This window comes from Zea mays, chromosome 1 (genome assembly GCF_902167145.1).
Source record: "Zea mays cultivar B73 chromosome 1, Zm-B73-REFERENCE-NAM-5.0, whole genome shotgun sequence".
In the NCBI taxonomy this organism is placed as follows: domain Eukaryota; kingdom Viridiplantae; phylum Streptophyta; class Magnoliopsida; order Poales; family Poaceae; genus Zea; species Zea mays.
In genome coordinates, this window is record NC_050096.1 from 225309997 (window position 1) to 225317615 (window position 7619).

The following is a 7619-nucleotide window of genomic DNA, read 5'->3' on the forward strand; positions in this document are numbered from 1 at the left end:
GAGGTTCTTGGCCCTCGCGTGGGCTTCCCTTTGCATAGGGGCACCGATGAGGATTAGTCGGAACCTTACGTGGCTCCAGATACCTCGGTAAAAATACCAGCGTGATCCACGAGAGTTTGCATCTCTACCTTGCTCTCTACCTTCCGCATTTATATTAAGTATTTAAGTTTCAATCTTGTCTTTCCAGTTAGATTATCTTGGATTGAAACTTAGGCTTTGCGGTATAGATAGCAACACTTAGACAAAACCTAGTTTGCACATTCTAGATTGTTTAATTGAATAGATTTTTCTCTAGGGATTTATTTGTGGCCTAGTTTAGAAAGAATTTTTAAAAGTCCTAATTCACCCCCCCTCTTAGGCATCATAGTTTCCTTCACAAGTCTTAGTAAAAAGAGTAGGATCAGCTTTCCTGACCTTTAAGTCATTAGAAATAAGGAAATCTTTAAGGCATTCATACCATGCTATTGGGACTTGCTTAAGTCCATAGAACGCCTTAGAGAGCTTATACACATGGTCGGGGTACCTATCATCCTCGAAGCTAGGGGTTGTTCCACGTACACCTCCTCCTTAATTGGCCCGTTGAGGAAAGCACTCTTCACGTCCATTTGATAGAGCTTAAAAGAATGGTGAGCATCATAGGCTAATAGTATGTGAATAGACTCAAGCCTGGCTACAGAAGCAAAAGTCTCCTCAAAATCCAAACCTACGACTTGGGCATAACCTTTTGCCACAAATCTCGCCTTATTTCTTGTCACCACCCTGTGCTCGTCTTATTTGTTGCGAAACACCCACTTGGTTCCTACAACATTTTGTTTAGGACGTGGCACCAAACTCCATACTTCATTTCTCTTGAAGTTGTTTAGCTCCTCCTGCATGGCCAACACCCAGTACGAATCATGCAAGGCTTCTTCTGCCTTGAAAGGCTCAATAGAAGAAACAAAGGAGTAGTTCTCATTAAAATTAGCAATACATGAACACGTAGTAACTCCCTTGCTAATTTCACCAATGATTTGATACACCTGATGATCCCTTTGAATGTTGGTGCAAATTTGGGGTGGAGGTGTATGTGGTACTTCTTCCTCCTCCTTTTCTTCTAGTTCTTGTGCTCCACCTTGATCCATGTTATCGTCTTGAGGTGCATGTTTCTCATCTTGAGTTGGGGGTTGCACCATCATCGAAGACGAAGGTTGATCTTGTACTTGGTATTCCTGCGGTCGCACATTGCCTATCGTCATAGTCCTCATTGCGGCTATTAGAATCTCATTTTCATGTATGTCATCAAGATCAACTTGCTTTCTTGGACATCCATTAGTCTCATCAAATACAACATCACTAGTGACATCAACTAAACCCGAGGATTTGTTGAAGACCCTATATGCCTTTGTATTTGAATCATAACCAAGTAAAAACCCTTCAATGGCTTTGGGAGCAAACTTTGAAAGTCTACCTTTCTTGACCAAGATGTAGCATTTGCTCCCAAATACACGAAAATAAGAAACATTGGGTTTGTTACTAGTTAGGAGCTCATATGTTGTCTTCTTGAGGAGGTGATGAAGATAGAGGCGGTTTATGGCATGGAATGTCGTATCCACGACTTCCGACCAAAACCGCTTTGTCGTCCTGTATTCTCCCAGCATCGTCCTTGCCAGACGATGATTGTCCGGTTCTTTCTCTCCACTACACCATTTTGCTATGGAGTGTAGGGAGCGGTGTAACACCCTGAATTTTGGGGTATAAAAGATTCTTTACTCTGTACTCAAAATTCAGGTGTTACTCTTTCCTTTCTTCGCTTTTTCTTTTCCCTTTATTAAAACAATAGAGTTATTTCGTTCTATGTTGGTGTGATCCCTAGAAGTGCCTTGGTTGTTGCATTCATGTTGTTGCATAGTGTTTCTAAGTGCAAGAAAAGCTTGAAACATGATAATATGCCTTGTAGAAGTTTCCGATGATTTTTCATATTTTGTGAATATTTTTCTATTTTACGAAATTCAAAATCTATTTATTTGAGGCACTTAAAAACATTTCCAAAAGTTCTAAATAGCTTTTTTGAGTTCATTGGGTGCCAAATCATGTCTAGAAATTTTCCTAGAATTTTTGGACCCTTGAGATATTTTTCGGACATTGAAAACAATTTTAGTCTTTTTCTAGAATTATTTTAATTTTAAAAATTGGATTATTATGAAAAATAAAATATCTTCAAACCCTAGTAATGTATATATGGCTGGAACCATCTTGTCGAACCCTTTCCATATCCCGAAACCGTTTCCCTAGTTTTGATCCATAATACTCGAAATTATTCTTCGAAGTTCGGGACGATTCCAACACCAGTGCCACCAATCGACAATTTTTCTTCTCGGCTCCGGCGAACTCTGTCTTCTCCGGTGAGCTCTGCTCCATTGTTGTCCAGGAAATTTCTCTGTTCTTCCCATTTGTGTAGCCCCTCTCTCCCCTCTCTCTCTCCCTTCTCCCCTTGGCACCCATATTCCCCCTCCTTTCCCTCCCCCGCGTGGCCCGCAGCGGCGGCTCGCGGCGCGGCGCCCGCCCCCCACCCCGCGGTGGCTCGACCCCCACCGGGCATGGCGGTGCCCGTCCCCGCTGCGGCGGTCGGCCTCCCTTCCCCCCTCCTCATTCCCTTGCCACAGTGAGAGGAAGAAGATGGAGGGAGGAAGGAGATGGTATTTTTGTGAAAAAGTCCCTAGAGTATTTTAAAACTATGTGTAGAGAAGTGTTCTAGTTTAAAAATGCGATATCTTTTGAATTTTAAATTCGATTCGTTCCGTTCAAGTCATGTTAGATTGGTATTAAAATTGTCTACATGTTAGAAGTATTATTCTCTGATGTTACATATTTTATTTAATTATTTAAATGTTTGTTTGACCAATGATTATTAAAGTAGTGTTCCAATTAAATCTAATTTAGGGTTTTAACTTGCGCGTTTATAAATATACAGCAACGTGGTTAATATTAATTGAAATATTCTTTATTAATAATTGTTTAGCAACGTGTTATCTATTTAATAGTCCTCGCGTGTCGCGTTGGTCTGCTCGCCGTGCGCGTGCTGTTCGCGTGCTGTTTTGCACATCGCTCATTTCGTCTTGCGCCGTTAATTCGCCTCGCTTAGAGTCGCTAATATTATCAAAATTGATTTTTAACTAAGAGCTGTTAGCGTAGTAGACTTATTAAAACTAGGTAATAACTCTAGTTACATTTAATAACGTAAACACAATAACTTTTCAATCGTAGCTTCGATCTCGGCGTTTCTTCTTCTCGTGTGACCATAGAAGCGAGGTCTATTTTGTATTGCACGTGTTTATAATTTTTCCCTTGTATGGTGTATTGTTCCTTTCTGTTTCAAGAATGTTTAATGTATGTTCGCACTCGCTTAGATAACGTTCCGTCCGTGGAGTCCGAGGAAGTTGCAGGAGAAGCCCCTGGGCAGCAGCAGTTTGGTGAAGACAAGTGTGCTCTGACCTATAATGCCTATTTACTCTATAATTCACTGTCCCGAATACTATGATTAACCTAAGGATTGACTAGCTTTCTATTTATCCTGTCCTTGATTACCTTTTTGGGTTGGGTTATTATGATCAGCTACATGCTAGTGCTTTACCCTAATCAATGAACATGATGAGAATTACTCTATGATATCATGATTCATTCTGATTATTATTATGAACTTGTGGCATTTTAGGGGGCTCGGTCTATTTTCCGAGTATCTCTCCGTAAGGACCTGTTGTTGAGAGACCACCCGGGACAATAGTACAACCATGAGGGTTGTATGGGACACCTTAGCTGATTAATTGGAGGAACCTAGGGGTGTAGTTTGCTTCGTTGTTGTGCCGTCAATAGAGGCTGGTGCATAGTGCTTGCTCTGCTAAGGGTGGGTGTCGAGGTTCATTCGATTTGGTTTTGTTAGTCACCCACCTTAGAGAGGAGTGGCGAAACCTAACGGGCGGCTACACACCAGGAGAATCTTTGTAAAGGCTACGTAGTGATACCCTGCTGGACCACCTAGGAAGTGATCAATGGGGAGTCATGATCGTGGGGCAGAATGGGAATCACGACTCATGGGTAAAGTCTGCAACCTCTGTAGAGGGTTAGAAACTGGTATATCAGTCGTGCTCACGGTTAAGGGCAGCCTTGGGATCCTCTTTGATTATAGATACTCTGGATTCATCTATGTTGATGGTTTAATGATGATGGCTATACTTATGATATTTTGTACTTTTCTCTCTGAGGAGGTCCATTCTTTTGGGAATATGAACTTGGGATTCTATGATAAAACTTGCTTCTACTAATGATAAATATCTGACCAACTAAAAGCAACTACTTTGAGCTTAACCCCATATAGTGCTAGTCCACATCAACCAAACGGGACATTTACTGAGTACGTTGATGTGTACTCACCCTTGCTTAAACACCAAACACCAGGTTGTCCCTATTGCAACCATTGCTCAGGAGAAGATAAAGGAAACATGGAGGATTTTCAGGAGTTTCGGGACTTCGAGGAGTTCTAAACTAGATTAGCGGCAAACCTCCAGTCGGCTGCCTGTGAAGGCCTTATCTTACTACGTTTCGTTCAACACTTCGATTTATGTTAAGTTATTTGACTATGTGGATGTTTCAGACATCATGATATAATAAAGTAATACTTATTTCCGCTATTATTTGAGCACTGTGTGATGATGTCCAATTATGTAATTGTTGTGTACGTGAATTTCTGATCCTGGCACGTACATGGTTTGCATTCGGTTTGCCTTCCAAAACCGAGTGTGACATAATGAGTACTCATGCTTGATGCCTTCCTCCTCAATATATTCCTCCACTTGAAGATTCTTGAATTCAGATCCATTGTCGCTCCTTATCTTCTTAACTTTTAGCTCAAACTCATTTCGAGCTTGCCTTAAGAAGCGCTTGTGGGATTCTTGGGTTTCAGGTTTATCCTGTAAAAAGAATACCCAAGTGAAGCGGGAATAGTCATCAACAATAACAAGATCGTACTTACTCCCCCCAATGCTAAGATAAGCAACGTGCCTGAAGAGATCCATAAGAAGAAGCTCCAATGGTCTTGATGTCGTCATCACGTTCTGGCTTGGATGAGTTGTTTCCATCGGTTTCCCTGCTTGACATGCTGCACAAGGTTTGTCTTTCTCAAAACAGACATCGGTTAGTCCTAACACATGTTCTCCCTTTAGAAGCTTATGAAGGTTCTTCATCCCAACATGTGCTAGACGGCGATGCTAAACCCAATCCATGTTAGTCTTACACTACAAGAGAAATGAGTATTAACGATAGGATATGTGGTCGTTAGTAGCCAAAATGTGGTCGTCAAATGTAAACAACGACCACAAAAATGTGGTCGTCGATGGTCGTTAAATGTTCCGTCGTTAATTGTAGTAACGACCACATGTAGATTCCGGTCGTTATTCGATTAACGACCGGATATATAATGGTCGTTAGTTGTGGGGTATTAACGACCGCATAAAAAGCATCAACAACCAAATTTGCAGCTTTTAGCGACCACATATGAGGCATCAACAACCTTGGTTTTAGCTATAACAGACATGACTATTAACAACCACATGTCAACATTAACGTCCACTTACAATAGTATTGAAACTGCATCTGTAATCATATATATTACATTAATAGTATATCAAAGACAGGAAACTAAATTTCATTTCAGCATGCACCAACAAACACTTCACAGCTCATATATGAACCTCATTTGAAACAAGTATAAATTGTATTAACCAAAACAAATCTGATTATTACATATGAGATGTATTTCCATATAGTATAAAATCTGAAAAATCTTTACAACAATGATCACGTCACACTAGCTAGGACTTTAATTTCTTCTCCCTGCCATGCACATAGACTCCAGCGTGCCTCTCCCATGCACCGTGGTGGCCTTCAAGAATGCTGCCCTGTACAGTGATAGAAATCAGTAAGGTGGCCGGTCACCATTCTTTGCTGAATAAGATACATGTAAAGTCCATTCTCTTGTTAAATAAGCTGGTCACCATTCTCTTGTTAAAAATATATACAAACAGAAGTTACATGTACATGTAAATAGCTGCATGTCCCTACAATGGTTTGCAATAATAGGCAGGTTAAGTCCAACATCTAAAGTCAGGTGCTATCTTCTTTTGCTCTAAACTGTGACCTTGGTTTTCTACTGAACTTGGTCCATTCATGCATTTTCCCCTCAGTAAACGATTTCCATCCGTCAATGCAAATTGGTACTCTGCTGAATAAGCTAGTAACAGGAACCATCTTCCTAGAATGCACAAGTAAAAACACTATAAATTATTTTAATATAGTAGCCGTTTCAATTAAAAAGAATACTGAAGTCATAAATTTTCTTGCTATTGATGTCAGATCAGCTTTACAGGTTTACAAATGCAAGCTAAGGCAAGAACAACAACAATTTTACTGAATGCAATATTAAATCCACCAGAAATCCTAAAACCTTGATCTTGCCTACTCATTTTCATTTGTTTTCTTGCTCCACCACTAATTCCTGAACTCCATTGATTATCTTCAAAATACGGAGGTTGCATTGCATGCAAGACAAATTTGGAGAAAGCGCTGATCTAAATTTCTTATGCATACATACAAGCACAATTGAGAATTTATATACTGGTTTTCAATAAAATAAAATACAAAACTGTAGTAAACAAAAGATGAAAGTTTTACCTGAAGGCGATGATCGTATACTAGAACTTTTTGTCTAACTACTACTTAATCTGTTCTTTAGTTCTTCCCACTCCTGTTCCATACGGCTCATACGACTGTTTGTAGCTTTATTTTCTTCTCGTAGCTCTCTATTTTCTTCTTGCATTGCTCTTTTCTCATCCTCGGACTGTTTCAACTTTTCTATCAATTCAGCCTTACTAATGCATGGACTTCTAAGATGTCTTGCTTTCACGCCACCACCATATCCAACAATGTGATCCTGTCTCTTTGAAGGGAAGCACTTATCCATAAGTTCAGCATTAGAAAGAGAAGGATCTAATGATATTTGTTCCTCAAGTTGTGCCTGCATTCAAAGATACCTTAATTTCAGAGATTTGTATTATGATATATCACACCAATAAACAGAAATATATATGACTTCATAAGCTCACATGCTTGCTGGAGGATTCAGAATCTAGAAAACTACCACCCTTTGTGTGAGTCATGAAAAATAAGGCATCCAAACTTGGAGGGTTGTTATCCTTTCCGCCCTAGTATATGCATGGAATATATGTAATCAAGATTAACAAGTAATATACAATAAAACTAATCCACATGTTTAGATAAAATGTCAAATACTTACATTGTCATAAATTACTTTTCTAAATGGTTTGCTGCCACTGTGATGGAGGATTGTCAAGTTAGATCTATTTTTTGAATTTCTCTTGCTCCTTGCCTAGAATGCAATGAATAATTAGATTACTATACATGTTAATAACACCATCTCAGCAGTAAACAATTAAGAACAGTAATGGGCAGCAGTATAGCACTTACAATGAAATCCTTACTATAGAAATGTTCTTTAACCAACCACTCCCAGTCAGCTTGTGGAAAATCTTCAGGGAAGTTCTTAATAGCTTGTTGCATATTCTTTGCTG

General features: G+C 39.6%; 1 long non-coding RNA gene across 1 annotated transcript; it reads right to left on the reverse strand.

Annotated features, from left to right (window-relative positions):
• Window positions 1–6702: 6702 nt before the first annotated feature.
• LOC109943747 (uncharacterized) lies at window positions 6703–7417 on the reverse strand. The gene is made up of 3 exons (XR_002266826.2): window positions 7325–7417; window positions 7134–7232; window positions 6703–7045 (listed from the first exon to the last, which is right to left on the reverse strand). It is a non-coding gene; the product is annotated as an uncharacterized lncRNA (long non-coding RNA).
• Between the last annotated feature and the right edge of the window lie 202 nt (window positions 7418–7619).